The following is a 23,437-nucleotide window of genomic DNA, read 5'->3' on the forward strand; positions in this document are numbered from 1 at the left end:
TAGGTTGGTAGGAAATTGCCCTATGGTTGGGCACTTTTATCTTCCAACCCTGTATAAAATATGTGGATGTCATGTTAAAGTCAGGGGTGGTGCAGTTAAGCAATGGAAGGAATCAGAAACATCTCTTCAAGTCCTAAAGACAAAACGGGAAGCAGGGTTGGTCGAAGTGACCATGGTGCCCTATAGCAAAACTTGGAATGGAGAGCCACTCCACCATAACCTCTATCATCTGTGAGTTCACAAAATGGAAAACATGATTATTCTAGTCTTCTTTTTTTAAATTATTATTATTGTAATGATGCAATACACGAAAAACAAAGAATATTAATTAATTAATACACATTTTTCCACCTATAAAAACGTATCCCCCAACCCCCAGGAGCATCCCAAACACACTAAATAAATAATCAAGTTTCTTTTCAATTTCCTCAATCTCCTCTACTGAGTACCATATTTTTTTCCCTATCTGAGAGTGTAGTACTCCATGGATCCCATATCATTTTACATTTATACCTTCTAAACTACTTCTCAATTCATAATTTATAGTCTTCAATATAGTACTTTTCCATTCAAAGATGTCAGGTCCCTCCACTGCCATCCAATGCCTTGCAAATATCAGACGGGCCACAAAGAATAACTTTTCCACCAGTTCTTTAATTGTGACCATGTTATGAATCCTATCACATATACCCAGCAACCATATGGCCGGAGATCTAGGGATACTAACCTCCAATACCATCTCTATATTATGGATCACCTCAAACCAAAATGTAATCACCCTTGGATACCAAAATATTAGGTGTATAAATCCCGCCTTCTCCCTATCATATTTTGGACAATTGGTATTCCTATCACCTTAAATTTTCCTCGTTTCTTACGCGTAAAATATAATCTATTAATTATGAAAAATTGTGTTATCTTATATTATTGTTGTTAAGAGATAATTTCGGAGATCTTCTTCCAACGTCTACCCATTCTTCCTTTTCAATTTCACCCAGTTCACTCACCCACTTATCCCTATTCTTTTCTCTATCTACTTTGTCACTTTGTGCTTTTAATAATATATAACACTTAGACATAAACCCTTTTTCTCCTTGACTTGTATATACATATTCCAAAATTGGACACTCATTTACTTGAAACATCCCCTTATCCTGTGAATCTCTTACTGCGTGTTTTAATTGCCAGTATCTAAATACTGCCCCTCCTGAAACCTCCTCTTCTCGCCATATAGTTTCCAACTCTTTTAAATTACCCTCGTGAAAAAAATTATTTATATAATATAATTCTCTCCTGTGCCAACATTTTTGGTGATCTATTTTATTTATTTATTTCAAATTTTCATTATTAAATAGTGGAGCAAATTTTAATGATCCCCTAATCTTACTCCTCTTACGTGTCTTTTCCTATACCTTACTCATCCCTTTAATAATTTTCGAATCTCTTACTATATCTCTTAACATCTTGGCTTCCAATATTTCACACATATTAAAAGGAAACCTATCCCTATCCTCAACTATCTTCCTCAAGTACGAAAATTTCTTCCATCTAGTGATATGCCAAATTTGTCCCGCCAAGTAGTACCCTCTAACTTCTAACATAAGTAAACTAAGCTTAGCCCTAGGTCTTCTTCCACACCATATAAGGTTCCTTACCAAGCTCTCTATAAATTTGAACCATTTTTCCTCCACCCAGATTGGACAGTTATTAAGGACATAGAGTATCTGAGGCAGTGCTATAATTTTAAACAAGGCAAGCCTATCCACCATTGACAATGGGAGCTTTTTCCGAAATTTTACCCCTCAGTTTTTTTAATAATGGGACTAAATTCAAATCCAGATAGCTGGCTATATCCTGTGATACCATCACTCCCAAGTATTTAAATGCCTCCCCTTTACCTACTACCTTCAATTCCTCTTCCTCTAAAGGCATTATTGTTGCTTTTTCCAAATTAATCTGAAGTCCTGACATATCTCCAAATTTTTCAATCCACTGCATTATTCTCCCTAAAGTGCAGGAAAGTCTATTCACATAAATTAATATGTCATCCACATAAAGCAATATCTTATCCCCTCTCCCCCACCTCCAAAACCCTCTTCTCCCTTATCCTGGCGAATCTTACCGCCAAGGGTTCAACCACTAAGGCAAAGATGAGTGGGGAGAGAGGACAACCTTGTCTTACCTTGAGATAAACAAAAGGACTCAGTTGGAATCCCATTCACCAAAACCCTGGCTACAGGACCGCTGTATAGCGCTTTTAACCAACCAATAAACCCCCTTCCAAAACCATATTTACCTAACACTTCCCATAGGAAGGTCCACTCCACCCTGTCAAATGCTTTTGCAGCATCTAATGACAGGATGGAGCGGCTTCCCCTAGTCTCGCCTCCCCCCGTCTCCATGTTCCCAAACAATCTACGGATATTAGTTGCAGTCGACTCCCCTGGTATAAAGCCACACTGATCCTCCTTAATCAATGATGATATTACTCTCTTCAGATGGAGCGACAAAATCTTGGCCAGGATCTTGGCGTCCGCATTGAACAATGAAATCGGACGATAAGATCCAGGACCCAAAACATCCTTTTCCGGTTTTGGAATTAATATAATGAAATCCTTCCTCATAGAAACAGGGAGATCGTGACCCTCCCGTATTCCATTGAAAATCTCCACCAAAAGTGGAGCAACTAACTATCAATATTTTTGATATGTCTCATATGGAAGACCATCAGGGCCTACTGACTTCGATTTTGGGGATTTCCTGATCACGTCCAACACTTTCGTAGTAATACTGCCTCATATACCCGACATGCCCCTGTCCAGTCTTCCTTTGAGCTTGTATCTCTCCTCCTTTGATATTCCCTCTCAGTGTTCTTTACCACTACATTTACTTATTCATTCTCTTTTCTAAATCCTCTTTTAACTCGAGCGATGTATCCCTTCAGTAACCACCCCATTATCGTCTGTCCCCTGATTAAAGTCTAAAAATTCCTTCAACTGTCTCTCTATGTCATGTGTTGATAGAATAGCCACCCACTGGTTATGTATACTCTTCCGAGGTACCCTAGTCATCTGTTCTCCCACCTTTAACTATAACAATAGGGGGGAATGATCGGATACTGATCTGGGTTCATATAATATAGAATGTATTAATGAATAAGCACTGGGGGACCCTAGGACCATATCTATCCATGATAAAGAACCTCTAGACTTATAATAACAAGAATATTGTTCTAACTCAGGGTACATCTGTCTCCAAAAATTCATCGATTTCTATAACATACTTTTTAAGCTATTACTTAGCTATTGCTTAAAACTTGCCAGTTCTCATCCTATCTAGTTCTTCATTAATAACGCAATTGTAATTCTCTGCTACTAATAATGGAGCCCCACTTCTGTCTTCCATAAATTTACATAATATATTTAGCACCTGCAGTGAAAAAGGGGGCGGGATATTAATAATTGCTAATATCAATTCCTGGTTTGCCACCTTCATATGTAGGAAGATATATCTTCCTTCACCATCCACTTTTTTTTATCCAGGATTTCATATTGCAATGATTTATGGATCAATATACTCACCCTCTTGAGTATCCTGTATGGGTTGAGTGAATCTCAGTACCAAACCATTTGCGTGTAAGGGAAGATCGTCTGTCCTGTGTTAGATGGGTCTCCAATAAACATACAATCCCTGGCATATGATTTCTCATTACCTGAAATACAGAAAGCCTTTTATACCTTTCTCCCAGACCTCTAACATTCCACACTAACACCCGTATGTTCATTACTTATACTTTCCAATAATTTATCCTCCTGAAAGGAAAGAGTACACACATTTATACATACGTCTTGAAGAGGAAACAAACTTAATATATTAATAACCCTATTGTGCTCCTTTTTTCTGTTATATTTCTTGTATCGTCTCCCGTCATGCTTATATTCCGAATTTGTATCGGGTTTTCTCTATTAGACAAATAATAAAATACACACTGACACATTTATATATATCTCTAGAAATAAACATACATTTTGCTTTATGATAAATTTAATATAAAACAGATATCTTACAAGATACGAAAACGCAAAAATTCTTATGTATAGATTTGGTATTATTATACACATTCTGTTTCATTTACTTTGTGCCTCCCAGTTCCGGTAGACAAAGGCGTGTCAGAGACTTAATTAAACCAAACAAACAGAATATAAACACCGGGTCAGACGTGAATATCAACATATGCCATGATGAAGGACACTGAACGTGTCTGAAACGCGTAGGTGAAATATAATTGCGATACATCCTCCAGCACTTTAAATTCATAGTTTTAACCCGATTTACAATAAAATTGGAACTCTGATTCCTTTTATTCACGTACAAGCGCTGGATCACAGCCTCTGTCTCCCCCTCCCTAGCCCCTCCCACCCCTCTCCCCCAGCGGCCTATCACATCATCCCACACCTGCGAGATGTTGACAAGTCCTCTTCACATTGCGCTCCCTCGCTCTGTCTCCATCACCACCTCTTTTTTTTATTATGGATTAATTTGATAAATTTTTGGAGTCCATCCAATCTATAACCTCCCTAGGGCTCTGAAACAAAAATGTCTTATCTATAAAAATGACCCGTAATTTAGCGGCAAAAAGCAAGGAATACTTTATTTCCTTTGTTCTCAGCCTTTTCTTAAACTCAATGAATTTGCTTCTGGTTTCTTGAGTATCTCTTGAGTAATCTGAGAACAACAATATCCTATTTCCATCGATCGTATTCCATGGGGGGGGTAATCTGGATTTCTGCAAAATGTGATCTCTATCGCTAGAGGAAATTATTTTAATCAGAATTGACCATGGATTACTGCCTGGTGGGAGAGCTTTCCATGGAACTCTATGAGCTCATTCCACTCCAAAGATACTTGAAAGATCAGTATCTACAAAGGGTTGTCTTAACTATTCCGATATAAACGTAACATAATCATCTCCTTCCGCCTTCTCAGGAAATCCAACCGCCCTGATATTATACCTCCTCGACCTGTCATCTAGGTCAACAATCTTACGGTTTAGCGCTTTATTTGAAGTGGTTAATTGACTAACTTCTTTAATCATGGCACTCATCTGGTCTTCCAGCTCTCCCACCCTTTTTTCCACTTCTTTTGTTCTACCATTAATTTTACTCATATCCCTCCTAAGATGCAAAATGTCTTCTCTCATTCCTCCAATTTGAGTTTTCAATTCCTCCATTGATTGACTATTCTTCAATACAGTGCCCAAAATTTGCTGTAGGACTGGATTTTCCAGTTCCTCCTTTCCTCTTTCTCCAAGGATGGGAATCTCTTCCGTACCTCCTTGTTCCTCTTGGCCCACTTTTTCAGCAGCAATACCAGGAGACTGTAAGAACTTGTCTATTTTCCCCAATCCTGTAACATTTTCTTTTCCTTGTATTTTTACTGGGGTTTTCTTCATGACTTGTTGAGCCCCAGAGGGGGTACCTGCTCCTGACCGCCTATTTTTTACTACTAGAGTCTCCTCCTTACTTGGGGCATTCCTTATTACCATCATATCCTTCTCTTTATCGTTTTGCCACTTAAACTGTTATAGTTTTTTCGCAGAAACAGAGGACCAAGAGAGGAGAGTTTCTAGTCACTTTTACGGCTTATTATAAGAGTGAGAACAAGATTATCCACTCCCTATAATGCCCGGGAAGGGATGCGTCACCTTTTATTCAATCTTCCAGTTTATTTAGGCTGAGGATAGGGAGTATAATCCCCTTAATGTTACTACTTACTTAGGTCAGTCAGAGGATAATCTCTTTTATAGAGAGTCGTATGTCTTACTCCATGCGATAAAATCAAGCCTTTTATTTTGACTTCAAGCATTTTATCGAAGCTCCTTAGTCCTTAGAGCTCATATGTTATAACATAGCACCTGTACTGCAATATATAGATATATCTTATTTTTTTTTTTAAATATCTTAGTCCTTTAACCCCATATGATATAACATAGTATCCAGAAAAAAGATAACGAGTTGCGTTTCATATCATCTTCAAACAACATCAAAATCCTCCTTTCTAATGCTGTCTGAAATTATATCCCTGAAAGGGGGATAGTCCACTCTGTACTGATACCTGTGGTATTCCTCTCCTTCCCCTCTTTCGTTACTTAGCCACTGTATCTCTACCCTCTGTACCTGAGTCCTCTGGCCTGCTGAAGGAACCACTTATCTCCCGGCAATCTCCCCAGGATGTCTGCCTTTCTGGGCCGTTCAGACGCTTCCAGGATCTAGTTAATGGCGTTGCATCAGTGTTCCTCCTAACGCACGACTCCTGACCGGCACTAATACGAGCAGCCTCTCCTCCCCTCGGTACATCACAAACAGCCCACAAACTGGTACAGATACGTGGATTGTATGAACAGGTCACCTGTACACTCTGAAACATTTCCTCCTCCTGTCTGGACTACACTTCTTCCAGAGGTGGGCGGAGCTAGGAGCGGCGTGCGTCCACTACGCACTACCCATTCTCTGGTTATTCTAGTCTTCAATGTGTCTCCTGTGTCTTTTTTCATTGGCCATAAATTCCTTAAATTGCAGATGCCAGCACTATTCGCTGATGAGCACCATAGTAGTTGTCAGGTTTGATACTCAACTAGTCATGCCCATACTAGGAAGAACATGACTAAGTGGTTAAACAATGAAAGATAACTTTTTGTGGGCCTTGATTCCCAATAATCCAGTTTTGCTTGTTTGGTTATTGGAATATTGGTTATTTTTGTAATATTGCAATGTGATATTTTGTGGTGTAAATAATAATACATTTCAGATTTTGATACACTCGTGTAGTTTTCTCCTTCGTTCCAAATCACTAAGAAGGAGAATATTGAATTCATAGATAAATTAGCTCCACAATGTAAACATTATAAGACATTTCTTTATTCCATTCCCATAAATCTCCATATTTGTGCCCATAAAGGACAATATTGCCAGGATTGTACCTCTGCCCCACAGAGTTATGATCTCTATAAGAAACATGTTTATACAATATGAAGAAATATCAGTAAAAGTGTGTGGCTGGAATTAATTAGGGAACAAATAAATGGCAGATGTCCCGTCTCATTCTTGGTAGTCTCATTGTTGAGTGGCGAGTGTGGTTACGAAATCTGCATTGTAAAGTCACCCATTGTTTATTTCCCTTGTAACTATGTGAAAGGAATAGCTGTACTTACCATGTCTGCGTCTGCATTATGACTCAAGCTGACACCTTTGACAGCCGCATAGCACTAGCCAGATGGCAGGGTTCTGTGATTCTGAAATAGGGGCTTGACAAAAAGCCAAATGATTGGGAAAATATCTAGAAACAGTTAAGTACAAAAAAAAATACAAATCCACTTCATCAGGATCTACAGCTTGGGTGGCCATTTTTTTTTATTTTTGCATTTCACCTATTTACGGTAACTAATTCAACCTGAGATTCTATTGAATATTTTTTATTTTAATTATTCATAAATAGGTTAAAAATTATTTTTGCAATCAATTTGAATTGTGGAGATTAAAAAATAGCTCTGATGGGTTCTCTAATGTTTGGTTAGTCTGGTAATGCTCTTGTCATGTTACTAAGGCCTCTAACTATTATAGGGCTCAGCTCAGGTTGGCCTGATCCTCCATCTCCATGGGTGGTGTGAATCACGCAGTGCAGTACCCCCACAGGCACAGTCCTAACGTTACCAAACTAAAATGCCACTAAAATAGAACTGACCTGAAGGTCACACTGGCTGTTTTACCCTCAAGTGATGGGAAGGTGGGCACTGGACCATCCTGTCCATTTGTGGAGGAGAATGCTGGACCAAGCACCTCTACGTATCCTTCAGCTGAGGTTGACTTTTATCTCCGGTGCTGTCCTAATAGAGACAAAATAAATCCTTTACTTTTACATAGAACAACATTCATGGAAAAAAAATCTTCTTTATTGAGGAAATAGCCCCAAAGTGACCTATAACAAAAGCAGATATGGTCCTTTTACCACCCCACAACCATTTTGTGTCAATTGCTTTGCTTATCCAAAATCACCTCCTATTTTCAATGTTTGGTAGTTTTTGCTTCATAATTATCATTATTCAAATTTCTTCTTTTTTTTTTTTGCTACATATCATTGGTTTTACTGCTTTATCAAAAAATTCAAACATGATACAAACTCCCAGGTTTAATATAAGAAGAAAATAGCCAACCCCCCCTCCCAACATTTGATTATTGATCAAGACTTTTCTTCTGACACTATTGTCACAAATATGATGGGATGCTGGATGCGGGTATTATAGTTATGTTGTAGTTAGATGAGTATAATAAATTACTGTAAATCCACTCCGCTGACTCTGTATTCTCATGTATCCCATTAAAAAGACAAACTTGGGAAAATCAGGAAACCTCTTAAGACCTTTAACTGAGAGCTGGATGCATTTGTGCCAACATTGGTGGCAACCGCATTTGTACTTTGAGAATTAATTCTTTACCTTTTGGAAAATGTTCATTACTGTTCATCTAAGGGGCTATAGAAACAAATAGTGTGTTGTAAAAGATTTATCCGCTTTGGACAACCCCTTTTCGTTTGAAGGGTCACCCAACGATAAGCTGATCAGAGATTTTCCTGCTCCTGAAACTCTCAGCAATCAGCTGTGATCTGTGGGAGAAACCGGCAGCAAGTGTTCAATTCCCCTGTAGTGCCACCGCAGCTAAAATTAAGCATTACGCAGTTTCCATGTAATGCCCAGATATGTCGGATCCTCCAGAGAGAGAGAGACACTCTTTGCAGCCACTCACTGCTCTGGCCAATAGATGAGCTTGCTGAATAGGGGACCACCCTCTTTTATCTCCCTGATAGGGTAATAGAAAATGGAGTTTCTAAACCAGACAACCCCTTTAAATCAAATGTTGGTTTTACTGGTTAATTTCCGATGTTTCGTATGAAATGGTGCAGAACTAAATTACTCAGGCTGTAGAGAATTCAGAATTAGTAATGTTTTCAAAGTTACGTGTTTGGGTGCGTTCTGCAAGATAATGCTAAGACAGTTCTCCAGAAAAAATACAGCTGCACCTACAGCTGGCTGGAAGGAAACGTAGTTATTTTATTGACACACTATTTCAAAGTGCGCAAGGGCCAGATCTTTTCTGACATGTCTCCTAAAAGCTGATGGGCCACTTCAGAAAGCCCTGCTATGAAATCCCCTGAGTGTCCTCTATCAGTCTATTTAGCCGCCTGGAATAGATTGACCAAAAAAATGCCAGACACATTTGGAGAACTTGCAACATGATACCAAGCAGCAAGGGTAAAGGGAGAGGCTTAATTAATATCAGGCTTGTCTCTATCTGATGCTGCTCAAACTAATTCTATCAGTGCTAGGACTGTATTTTTGTTTTATTTAGATAACACCAACATATTCCACAGCGCTGTACAATGGTTGTCATTACTCATACTATCTATGTGTTTTTGGAGTGTGGCAGGAAACCGAAGTACCCAGAGGAAGCTGACGCAAACATACAAACTCCATGTAAATGTTGCCCTTGGTTGGAATTGAACCCAGAACTCCATTGCTGCACAGCAACTGTGCCACCTTGCTGCCCATTCTCTGTGCCACTATAATGTTATGAAATATCCAGATATTATACTGTCATATGCTGCAAAAATGTACTCTTGTGTTCAATATTGACTTATTGACAGAAATATTTTTACGGTAAATCTATCATCTATCTATCTATCTATCTATCTATCTATCTATCTATCTATCTATCTATCTATCTATCTCATCTATTTATCATCTATCTATCTATCTCATATCTATCTATCTATCTATCTATCTATCTATCTATCTATCTATCTATCTATCTATCTATCTATCTATCTATCTATCTATCTATCTATCTTAAAGCTGTCAAATATCTATCTTAGGTGCATAGCTTGGGAGAGGGGCAACACAATTTTTGGGGTCTAGTATGGGGTTCAAAATTATTGTGGGGTCTGGTATAGCGGTACTATTTATGTGTGCGATATTACACCACTATTTATATATTACTGTCAACCCAAATTGTAACAGTACTTGTGCCTCTGTTAATGGGAACCTAGTTTAACATTTTATTTTAATGTAATTATCTTTCTCATGTCTATATATTTATTTATTCCATCTCTATCTGCCTATTTATTCCATGTCTATCTATCTATCCATCCATCCTCCATCCATCTATCCATCCATCCATCCATCCATTCATCCATCTATTTATCTATCTATCTATCCATCCTCTATCCATCTATCCATCCATCCATCCATCCATCCATTCATCCATCTATTTATCTATCTAAATAAATATGAATTACTGCTGAATCTACTTACAATAGTGAGGTTCTTAGAGCACATTATGATCAAATTGTGTGAGTCCACCTGCCACGACACAGCGTCTTCTATCTATCTATCTATCTCATATCTATCTATCTATCTATCTATCTATCTATCTATCTATCTATCTATCTATCTATCTATCTCATATCTATCTATCTCATATCTATCTATCTATCTATCTATCTATCTATCTATCTATCTATCTATCTATCTATCTATCTATCTATCTATCTATCTATCTATCTATCTATCTATCTCATATCTATCTATCTCATATCTATCTATCTATCTATCTATCTATCTATCTATCTATCTATCTATCTATCTATCTATCTATCTATCTATCTATCTATCTATCTATCTATCTATCTATCCATCTATCTATCTATCTAATAGCTATCTATCTATCTCTATCTATCTATCTATCTATCTATCTATCTATCTATCTATCTATCTATCTATCTATCTATCTATCTATCTATCTATCTATCTATCTATCTATCTATCTATCTATCTACCTATTTATTCCATCTCTATCTACCTATGTATTCCACATCTATCTACCTATTCACTCATTCCCTATCTATCTATCTTCACTACTTGGATTCATCTATTTCCAACAGATACCAAAAAATCAAGTCAGTATTCCTCGATCATCATAATGGCATTATCATGGGCTTCAGCCGTTCCAACAAGTCACTTTATCACCTTTATCAAAAATATCTTCATTTGAAAAGTCATAAAAGCCAGGACTGAGCGCTGAAACCTTCTAACCTGAGTGTGGAGACTGTTGTACAAGTAAAAGGGGGACCACCTCAATATTAATGCATGCAATTTGAAAATGACATTTTCAATTAGCCCATAGAGATGTAATGCATCACAAAATGCATTCTGTAATCGCAAAATTTAAGAACGGAATACATTTATTTTAACATTTTACAAAACTGAAGTTACTATGCCACGAAATACAAGTTTCTGCCACAAAATCCTTGACATAATAATATAATTTGTCACAAGGTTTTATTCCGTGACATAATGAGGTTTTTTGTTAGAGCCATTTTGTCACATTTTTGTCTCCGCCTAGTAGTGATTCTGTCATGCCTCCTATGCGTTCCTACCGCATTGATTTATAAGCTGCTTCATTGGCAGATTTGAGAAGATTGACTAGGGCATGACACAACAGGGCATGATGGTCTTTTGTGTTTGATATTGGTAGCATGACAGCCTTTAACCACAAATTGACGCTGCCCCAGGCATCTTGAATATAAGCCTTAAATTAGAGATTGTGCACGGAGGATTAAATTTAACATGGTATATTTGTTGCCAAACCGCATCTCCTCATCGGGCATCTGATTAAGTGTCTTAGAATTGTAATCTACCTGCATTAAGGCATTAAATGGTGGTATATGTATGTAGCTTTTAAGACGGTCTAATTATGGCGAGCTGGAGGGTCCTGATTTACTTCTTTCCTAGGACTTAATTTTTTATAGAATCGGTTCTGTGTACGAACCTTTAAGACATATAAGAAAGCAATTTTTGTGGATTTTTCTTTTAACGGACCAACTGGACTAATACTGAGGGCGCATTAGTATATTATTAGTTACAGACATATAGTAGGTATGTAACCCAGTTATACGCACAGATGGCTTGTGGAATTTAACAGCAAACCACTGAGTGAATGGAAGAAGATTAAACAATGAAGTCTACGCCTGTCACTGTGTTTATAATGGCACACGGTATTCTTTATAATGCCATAACCATTTTATTAAATATGACATCACATTACGTAATACATTGGCACAAGGTTCCATAGAAACATCACAGTGATGGGTTGGTGTTACTCTGTGAAGCTACTGAGTCATTAAAGTGGGTTTTCCCATCAGAGACATTTATTACATATCCACAGGATATGTCCTAAATGTCAGATAGATGCGGGTCTCACCTCTGGGACCCGCACCTATCTTTATAACGGGGCCCCCTAAACCCCTATTCTTTTGCTCTGTGTTGTGGCTGAAGCGTGTGATTCCCGACCATGAATTGTGGAAATAGCGTAACTCGCTGTAAGTCCCGTACTAATGAATGGCAGTTATGGAAGCAGCGTAGCGTGCGGGCTACGCTGTTTCCGTAACTAAGATTCAGTTCTATGGGACTCACGTCCTTAAAGAAATAATTGGGTCTGTCCGGGTCCTGTATGTTTTTCAGGAGGAAGAATAGCGCTGTAGACTGTGCTATTATCTGTGTCAAACAACGAAAGGACTATGCAACTCCGCAAGAAAGTGTGAGCAGAGCCTTAAATGCAGGGGTGTAATTATGGGGGGGGTCTTTGGCCTCATAAAAAAACACCAGAATTCTAAATGATGGCACATGGTAGGTGGGAGCCCTGTTACAGAGTTTGCATTGGGGTCCAGGAGCTTTAGATTCACCTCTCCTTAGATAAGTGAAGGTCACATATACATATGTTGTATAAATGCTGCATAATCCTTATCATTAATTTTTCCTCCTGCATTCGCCCCCTCTTGACCTTGCTTTGAAGTTACATATGTCCTAGCTCAGGCTCGGGGTCCCTGGTAGTAACATGCAAACCGAGAACCCTGCAGAGTCTACATATCACTGTGAGATTGTACGCTGTGTACAACGCTCTGTCTTTCGTAAGTGGTCGGGTGATTAATTAGATCTTAAATGCTTTATTTATATACCTTTCTTGTGGAAAATCAACTCAATTTATTTCTACAATATTCACAATATAATTAACACAGGGTTTCCCAATGATGAATTGCATCCTCTGATAGTTACTGTAAACACCACCGGCGAATGGGAGAGAAAAAAAGCCCAGAGCTTTCATCGCTGAAAAATATTGGTGTGTTAATGTCTCGCTGTCGTAAGTCCGTGGTCAGTAAAATGAAATCTATTGACTGCTGACACTGTGCTGCTGCTGCTGCCGCCGCCGCGTGTTCCGTGATGGAGATGAAATCAGTAAGTAATAATTTCGACAACAATAAAAATGATATCTATATATTAGCAAAATGTCACTAAGTGAATAAAAATTATATATCATATTATCTTGTCTTATTGTAAAAATCATTCAGTTTTATTTGACAAGTGGAAATAGCTTTGCTCATAATCTAGTGAATGGTGGGGAAATAGTCTGGGAGCTTAGTTTGAAAGATGGTGAAGACCGTCATCCTACTCAGCTGTGGTAATAACCTTTATAACACCGACATCTGGTGTGGAACTACAAAACCCAGCATGTTGTAATACTCTCATCCTGAAGGATATAGATCCTTAGCACAAGGCTGTCTGGAGAATGCTCCTCAGTTACTGTTGTCTTCAGAGGCGTAAATTGAACTCCAGAACCCCAATGCAAAACTGGTAATGGGGCCCCCCAACTAGGATATGTCAGTAAAAGTGCAGATGTCCTCTTATAGTGTGGGAAATTGGGCCCCTGAGGCACCAGGGTCAACCTTTGCACCCCTATAGATACGCTCCTGGTTGTCATCTGCAGTTAAAAAGGTCATAGATAGTCATGGCCACAGGGGCGTAACTATAGGGGTGCAGTAGTTGCAGTCGCAGCTAGAGCCTGAGGGGGGTCTAAAAGGCCCACTGCTCTATAAGAAGACACCAGTACTATAAATGGTAGGTGGGGGGCCCTTTTACAAATTTTAAATTTGGGCCCAGGAGCTTCAAGTTACACCACTGCATAGTCATGTGACCATCTTAGACTCTTTACCAGTAGAATATATATATACATGAATGTCATCAAGACCTGTATATAAATACTGCATTAGGGCTTTCACAGATGGACATACTGCACCCTTAGCTAATTGTCCAAACTATGGATGAAACCTTTGACCTTTGTGGTCCTATTGTTTCGAACTTATGGTTCTATGATGATCTACGTTTAGCCCAGTAGAACCACTTGGAGTCTAAGTGTTACGTCTATGATATAGATAGTCAAATACGGGTGAGGCACTCCCTGTCTGTGGTAGCCCTTAGAGGCAATAACATTTTTTGAATGTTAGTCTTTGAATGTTATTTTCAGGTTTCCAGATAGAGGTCCATTTGTGGGAACAAGAATTATTTTGGCAAAGTGTGAAATTCAAACAAGTTCTAGTCTGGTGACATTTTTTGTCTCGCTAGGAGATCCCCCCACTCTATTTACTCCTGTATGGGTGAATATATAGGGTTGGACTAGACAACTAGTTTTATTGATAAGATGGAAATGCAATGGTAACAGTTGCGTATATAATATATTTAAAAGTGTATATGTAGGGTCCTATTACACGGCCCGACGTGGGCCGTATAAACCAGGGCCGCTCAACGAGACCGCTCGTTGATCGGAACTCATTTGCTACTTTCACGGGTCGCAATGATTGTTTATATATAGGAACGAGCGATTGTTACACAGACCATTTGTCCCCACACATTTTCATTATGTCGGTTACACAGGGAAATGTGCTGCCGACAACGATGATTTTTAATGCTACATAAAAGAGCAGATCAGCCAATGAACGAGCGACGTTCTTCGGCTGATTGTTTCCCTGTTTACACAGTGCAATGATCGGGAACGATCATTCATATGAATGCTCGTTTGCCCGATCATTGGCCTGTGTAATAGGGCCTCAAGTCTGACATGGGAAGGGAAGTGACAGTTGCTATGGGCACCATAAATTAATATTAAGAACAATTTTATATTATCAAAATGTCTGAATATTTTTATTGAGCAACAATTCTAATATTATTGATATTTTCTTTGTTGAGCAGCCACATATAAAGCATGCTCACAGGACGTTTTGTGGAGCAGACTCTATTATTCCTGAAAAAAATAAAAATAAAAAATACTATCTTATACCTGAATAAAGAAGTTTTCTTCTGGGCCATTGGCCAATACTGTTACGGGACCCTATAATGGCCACATATGTATTTAGCAGTTGCTGTATATCTTATACGTGTAGATGTCTGCTAGTGAAATAATATATTTTCCACATATATGAAGCCCTGGGTAGCTTCTGTTCACCATCAGGATTACCAACATTATCCAAAAAATCATAGACAGACTAAATCTTTTTTTAATTATGCTAAACTGTCTTAATATACAGGCTGCTCTCAACCCTTCACCCCATGCCATCCAGAAGAACGGGGCCTCAATTATCAAAACTGATATAGAAAAAGTTCTTATAGGTACCAGTTGAAAGTAAAAGATCTTCCCTGGTAACATCCAGTTAAAATCAATGGGATTAAATAAATTAAATACAAAATGTAGTACAAAAATTTTGGTTTAGAACTTCGGGGGAAATCCTTGCAGCTATTAACCAATCTGCCCACTTTATATTTGGCATCCACTGTGTTAGCCCTTGTTGTTGGTTCCTTTTTATTTTCGCTGTGAAATATTACATTTTTGACATTTAGTGCAAACTTGCACATTATAATTGTGCCTTTGATTTTGTGCATTGAGTGGCCACTGGTTTATCTTGGGTGACTACAGAAAATCGGCTGTAATCTGTGCCAAGGACCTTATTTGATCTCCATCTTTGCTTAAACTAATTATGTGCTACCAACAAAGTTTTCGGGCATTAAATAGGGGATACCAGAAAAAAGTAAGGGCCAGAATAGGTCCTGATGAGTTTGCGTTATATATTCCCTGCTCGTTGTGAGCCCATATGAATTGATTAAGCCCTCTTGCACATGACCGAGTGCCACTCGGGCCGTTTTTCACCGCATCCGAGTGGCACCCAATAGTTTTCACGCACCCATTAACTTTAGTGGGTGATTCGGGTCTGTGAAAATGGACCTGACTCTGATCCGTGGAAAGATCAAACATGTCCTATCTTTCGCCGGGACTCGAGCAGCACACAGTCGTCTGCATTATTAGAAGGTTCTAGAGCAGACATGGGCAAACTACGGCCCGCGGGCCACATACGGCCCGTTAGGCTTTTTAATCCGGCCCGCCGAACTTGTCCAAGATATATCCGTCCTCAGCAGCTGCTAGTTCGCGCAGGAGGACGGATATATCCGTCCTGTGATCGCGCGGGTACTGACAGTTTACCCACGCGATCAGCGGCAGGAGCACGGCTGTTATACACAGCCTGGCTCCTGCTGCAACTGCCGGAATCGAAGCACGCGCCGATTCCGGCAGTTTAACCCATTAAATGCCGCTGTCAACAGTGACAGCGGCATTTAATGTGTTTGCCAGAGGGGGGAACTCCCTCTGTCTCCCGATCGGCGCCCCCGCAAACAAATCGCGGGTCGCCGTCGGGTTTCCATGACAGCCGGGGGTCTAACAAAGACCCCCAGGTCTGTCTTCAGCATCTGCCTGTTAGGCGATGCCAGAGGCATGACCTAATAGGTTGCCTGTCAGTTTCACACTGACAGGCAATAATGCTTTGGTATACGAAGTATACCAAAGCATTATATATGCGATCGGCATATCGCATAGTGAAGTCCCCTGGTGGGACTAAAAAAAAAAGAAGTAAAACCGTTAAATAAAGTTTGTGAAAAAAAAAATAAAAAAAATTACAGTCAAAGTCAGATAAAACTACTTTTTTGCCCCAAAAAGTGGTTTTATTTAATAAAACGGTCAAAACAAATCACACATACACATATATGGTATCCCCGCGATCGTAACAACTTGACCAATAAAATGAACACATTAATTAAACCGCCGGATGAACGGCGTCCAAAGAAAACGCAAAAAACAACGGCAAAATTCTCTCTTTTCTCCCATTCCCCCCATAAAAAATAAAATAAAAGTTCATCTATAAGTCCTATGTACCCCAAAATAGTACTAATGAAAACTACACATTGTCCCGCAAAAATCAATCCCACGTACGGCCACATCGACGGAAAAATAAAAAAATTACGCCTCTTGGAACGCGGCGATGCAAAAACAAGTAATTTTTTTCTAAAAGGGTTTTTATTGTGCAAACGTAGAAAAAACATATAAAACCTTTACACATTTGGTATCCCTGTAATCGTGCCGACCCATAGAATAAAGGTAACATGTTATTTACGCTGCATAGTAAACGGCGTAAATTTATAACGTGAAAATTAATGCTGGAATAGCTGCTTATTTTCAATTCTCTCCTAAAATAAAGTTAATAAAAGTTAATCAATATGTTATAAGCATCTAAAAATGGTACAATTACAAAATACAACTCGTCCCGGAAAAAACAAGCCCTTATACGGCTATGTCGACGGAATAAAAAAAGAGTTACGACTCTTGGAATGCGACCGTGGAAAAACAAAAAATAATCCTTGGTCATTAACGTGCAAAATGGCCCGGTCATTAAGGGGTTAATGTGGCGCGTATTTCTCTTTATTTCACTTTAATTTTCACTTCGTTTCACGTCACCATTAAGCCCTTCGGTTTTCAAAGAGTACAATATCAGCCGTCACTTTGCCACGAAGCATGCAAACTATGCTAGCAAGCAGTCAACACAAGAACGGGCGGCTACTGCTCAGAGGTTGGCAGCTAATTTACAGAGTCAACAGAACTTTTTTCTTGATAAATCACAGTGCGTATGTTATTTTAATCTATTTACATTTCCTCCTCCCAGTATCTGCGAAATAGTATGTAAATGCCATATCTTGTATATTCCTTGAGACAAATTTATTAACTGATAAGGGCTATTTTTCACATTTGAAAGACAGTTAATAAATTGGGTTGTAGTGTTCTTACTGTGCTATGAGGTTTGCACACACTACATTTAATGCTTTAGTATATCCGGCCCAAACACTCCCTCCAAATGCTCCTGGCCCGGCCCCTCTGTCAAATTTTAGAACCCATTGTGGCCCGCGAGTCAAAAAGTTTGCCCACCCCTGTTCTAGAGTGACATTAACTTTCCCTAGTTTTTTAATGTAAGTTAATTAATTAAAGTTACATTTTATTGTAAGCTAAGAGGGTGATTTTCTTTGGTTTATTTATACACTTTGCTAGTGGTATCTGGGTCTCTGAGATCCCTACGTTGCTCAGTACAGTGAGGGCACCAAACCCACTTGCAGATGCAGATTTTAGTTCCAGGGATCCTAGCTTGTGGATAAACAACAGCCAGACCATCCAAAGTGAGCCAGTATAATTTTGGGGTCCTGTATTCTGGTTTGAGTGCACTCGACCAATTTTGATACCAATTTCAAGGACTTCCTGCCGTGACAAGGGCAGACTAAACAGACAACCCCCACATCAACACAAAAACAACACAAGTTACCTCAGCAAACTCAAAAACAGGGTTAGAGGGTTATATTGCTCCCACCGCCGTTCAGGGATTACTGGGTCACTCCCGTCAACTTGCTCCACCTCTTCCGGTTTACTGTTCGACCTTCCTGTATCTGTTGTGAATTTTTCTTAGCTGTTTTGTACATTTAAAGACTGTTATGTGATACAGTCAAAATAACTCTAACAAAAATTTAAAGGAGATTGGTCTTCATCGATTGTTTTCTCTACGGTAGATCTTTACAGTTGGATCGGTAATAAAACTGTTCCTATGGTGGCCGCCACCAATACAACATTAATTTACTCTTTATTTGTAACAAATGATTACAAAGCATCCATTCCACAATGTACGGTAAATGCCTTTATTGGGAATAACCTAAAAATGGAACGTCTTGTTGGAACGAGGTTTAACAAAAACACGAAGAAGCAGGAAAGTAGGAAAACAAATACAATTAAAATGCCTCTAAAGTCTGTTTATTCTGTAATTGCTTGGCGTGCATTACATATCTCTGTTCCACCACTGAGAACAGTCAACAAAGTATACTTGTTTAGCACCTGAAAGTTAATTGAAGGGACCCTTGACCTATAAACTGTCACATGACTATTGATTTTCAATGTGGCAAGGTTCTTTGTTACCCTAGGCGTGTAGCTCAGCACATTTAGAGCAGTTTTTTCCCTTATCAGTTCAGTCCCTAAGTACTTGTACATTAAGACAGCAAATATCCACAGTTAACGGTGTGTCACATGGTAGTCAAGTGGACGTGCCAAATTTCTAATGAAGTTGGGTTGTTGGCAAACACACCAGTCATCATACATTGAGAGAGGTCTCCCTTTGTGTATCTCCAACACACTCGAGTGCATCTAAAGATACCAGTTACATAATTGTCTAATGGCCAAGCAATTGGGAGGATAGTCAGGAAGATATAGTGAGGGAGAAATGGGAGGAAATGTATCCAGTGGCAGATTTTTTTTTTTACATTGAGCAATCTCTACGGTATAGACTGAGAAGAAGAGAGAAGATATCTTCTTTATATCCAAAATTAAATACATTTTAGTGGCTTGGGATAGAAGATATTTATGTGAAATGTATGCATATTTGTCGTTGTTCCCTTATACTAGAATATTATCATGTAATATTCTCAACTTTTTATTTTGATTTTTTTTACTTTTGCAGGTTATCAGAGATATAGTTAATAGCATCTTTGTAAAAACGCAGTTTTAAAGTGGTCCTGTCCCCTCTCCTAGCATGTCTGTCTAGTAAATAATTGTATTCCCCATGAAATAACAATTCTTGGGCATCTTTTCTTAGAACTGTATGTTGTGCCATTCTTCTGTTATTCTTCCTAGAAATGCATGAATAAATTGACAACTGGGTGTTACCAGTTGGGGGTGTGTCCCTACCCAGACTGACACTGTCCGATCAGAGCTGACAGGGTGAGACTGTGTAGGGACACGCCCCTTTGACAAGGAGAATGGTAACACCCAACAGTCAATTTATTCATACATTTCTAGGAGGAATAATAGAGGAATTGCACAACACACAGTTCTAAGAAAATATGTTCCAGAATTGTTGTTTCATGGGGAATATATATTTATTTACTATAATAGACATATCAGGAGAGGTGATAGGTCCTCTTTAAATGTGTTGTATCATGACGACAATAACAACCTCTTTATATATGTCCTGTTAAGGCATACTGACATATATGGGTAACTGCTTGCCCAGCCCTTCTATGTATTACATGGTTTGCCAATCACTTGAATGATCTGTAAGCAATACAACATTTTCCCTGCAGGGGGCACTGCAGGGGAAATGTATGGCTGGCTGCAGCTTCCCCCAGTGATACCAGCGGAACATCCTGGGCTTCTGAAGCTGAACTCATGGTGATCGACTGATCACTGGGTCGGGTCCACTTTTAAATGGGAATGTCCTGATGAGATGACCCCTTTAATAGTAATATAAAATATGATAAAAAAAATATATTTTATAATCTGAATTCGTATCAAGATTTAATGTGCAGAAATATTTATTAGCTTGGATGGGTCTTAATTATGGTATAGAAGATGTCTGTTTTATGTCATTGACATATAAGGAAAATAATTAAATAGCACAACAAAACTGGTTCCCTCGGTGGTTATTACTTTTTTACCTCCCCCTCCAGACCATTACTTATAAGAGACCCAGCTAGGTATTGATATTGCACAATCTCCACCAGCTTACAGCAGATCGTCATGATGCGAGTACAATGTCTCTTCAAGAGCAGAAAAGAGAATTTGAAGATTTAAAGGAAACTCGTCATTACTTTTTAGCTCGCCACCACGTGCATAGGTTTATAAAGAGGACCCTGTATATACTGGCTGCTGCAGCTTAACCTAGAAAATCAACTTATAAGGCCAGGGCGACAGCTAGACTTTTTGTAGTGCTATAGATTGATTTAAACTATTGAGCTACAGAAGCAGTCCAAATCAATACATTGGGTTGCATGAATACAATCTTGTGGACCGCAGCTGTAACTAAATAGTTAAAATCAATCAGTAGCGCTACAAAAACTCTCATTGTAGCCCTGGCCTAAAACAGCGCGCACTATATACAAACTTAAGCCCCTATTACACCGGCCGATTTTGGCCGGTGCAGCGAGCGCCGATCAACCAGACATCAGCAACGAGCGTTCTATGAACGCTTGTCTGCTCGATAATCGCCCTGTGTAAAACCCCCTCAAGAGTCATGTCAAGAGTCATGTCAAGAGTCATGTCAAGAGTCATGTTAAGAATCATGCGGGCTCAGAGTCAGGCAGTCCCATCCCTAAACACTGGGGACTGCCTGACTCTTTCGCATCACGGCTACGCCTGCATGACTATTCACAGGTAATTTGCATACAGTTTATAGTTTTCTCTTTGAGTTTATGCTGCATCTGTCCGTATATACAGGGGTCTCTTTATAAACCTATACTCATCAGGTATGATCATGACAGGTTCCTTCTAACTGAAAAATAAAGAAATAAAAAGAGCTTGCCAGAAAAAAGGTGCTGCCGAGGATGAAGAGAAAATACATTTTACTATTCCATTCGCTAGTCATACAATATCTATGTATCCGTAAGAATTAATCTTTCAACATCTATTTACATATATTTACATATGTCATAACAGTTGTCATTTAACCTAAATCATTGTGATACCAAAATTTATTATCTGGGATTATTTATTTCTCAAAATGTGCAAATGAAACCGTTCCATGACCAATTCAGCTCTGTTGCATAACTATCTTATCTATCTATCTATCTATCTATCTATCTATCTATCTATCTATCTATCTATCTATCTATCTATCTATCTATCTATCTATCTATCTCTCTATCTATCATCTATCTCTCTTATATCTATCTATCTATCTATCTATCTATCTATCTATCTATCTATCTATCTATCTATCTATCTATCTATCTATCTATCTATCTATCTATCTATCTATCTATCTCATATCTATCTATCTATCTATCTATCTATCTATCTATCTATCTATCTATCTATCTATCTATCTATCTATCTATCTATCTATCTATCTATCTATCCTCATATCTATCTATCTATCTATCTATCTATCTATCTATCTATCTATCTATCTATCTATCTATCTATCTATCTATCTATCTATCTATCTATCTATCTATCTATCTATCTCATATCTACCTATCTATCTCTCTATCTATCATCTATCTCTCTTATATCTATCTATCTATCTATCTATCTATCTATCTATCTATCTATCTATCTATCTATCTATCTATCTATCTATCTATCTCATATCTATCTATCTATCTATCTATCTATCTATCTATCTATCTATCTATCTATCTATCTATCTATCTATCTATCTATCTATCTATCTATCTATCTATCTATCTATCTATCCTCATATCTATCTATCTATCTATCTATCTATCTATCTATCTATCTATCTATCTATCTATCTATCTATCTATCTATCTATCTATCTATCTATCTATCTATCTATCTATCTATCTATCTATCTATCTATCTATCTCCTATATCTATCTATCTATCTATCTATCTATCTATCTATCTATCTATCTATCTATCTATCTATCTATCTATCTATCTATCTATCTATCTATCTATCTATCTATCTATCTATCTATCTATCTATCTACATACGCATACATAGGCACAGTCTTAATACTTTACATTCTACCTGGCAATTGAATTCACTTAACATTCTTCCTTTCTCGATCAACTAAGCGTTACGTATTGCTCGGATGGAAAGTCCGATGCTGCTATCTAAACAGACATAACATTGTATTTTCATTTATTGATTATCAGTGCCGCTATGTCTTCTGTAATAAAATGACATTTCTTCAGATACAGACGTTTCCGTCAGGCTGGAAGTTGTTTTTCACCTTGGCATGTGTGATAATATTTTTAGAGGGAAGGATTGGAAAATATATTAAATAAGAAAAAAAAATCAATGCTGAGTTAGTTGAGACAAACAAGTTTTACTCAGGTCAGGTAAAGAGTTTAAGACCAGACACGGCTTTTCTTGAACCTTGAGCTAGACCGGAGAATTATGTAATGAAATTCAACAAGGAATCTGGAAGACCAGCCAAATTGGTGCGGCAAAGTGGTTAATAGGATCATTAGCCTACTTGCTGTATTTTTTTGGACATTGTAAGCCTGCACCACAGCGCTTGAGAGCAGATTGTACGAACAGGCTGACAGTTACTAGCTAACTCAGCAGTGCTGGGTGCAAACTGCCATCTTCCTGCGGATTTACAGCTGCCACTTCTGCTAGTTCAATTAGTTCTATAGCACACAGATGTTGCTTAAATGTTGCTGCTAATGATACT

General features: G+C 38.4%; 1 long non-coding RNA gene across 1 annotated transcript in view; it reads right to left on the reverse strand.

Moving 5' to 3' along the window:
• Positions 1 to 16,340, reverse strand: part of LOC142664082 (uncharacterized) — a 31,911-nt gene extending 15,571 nt beyond the window's left edge. Inside the window, exons 1-3 of the long non-coding RNA XR_012851184.1 lie at positions 16,117 to 16,340; positions 7,741 to 7,882; positions 3,582 to 3,712 (exon numbers count right to left, since the gene is read on the reverse strand). This is a non-coding gene — a long non-coding RNA (uncharacterized LOC142664082). The remainder of the gene's footprint in view (positions 1 to 3,581; positions 3,713 to 7,740; positions 7,883 to 16,116) is intronic.
• Positions 16,341 to 23,437: the final 7,097 nt, after the last annotated feature.

Source organism: Rhinoderma darwinii, chromosome 11 (genome assembly GCF_050947455.1).
Source record: "Rhinoderma darwinii isolate aRhiDar2 chromosome 11, aRhiDar2.hap1, whole genome shotgun sequence".
In the NCBI taxonomy this organism is placed as follows: Eukaryota; Metazoa; Chordata; class Amphibia; order Anura; family Rhinodermatidae; genus Rhinoderma; species Rhinoderma darwinii.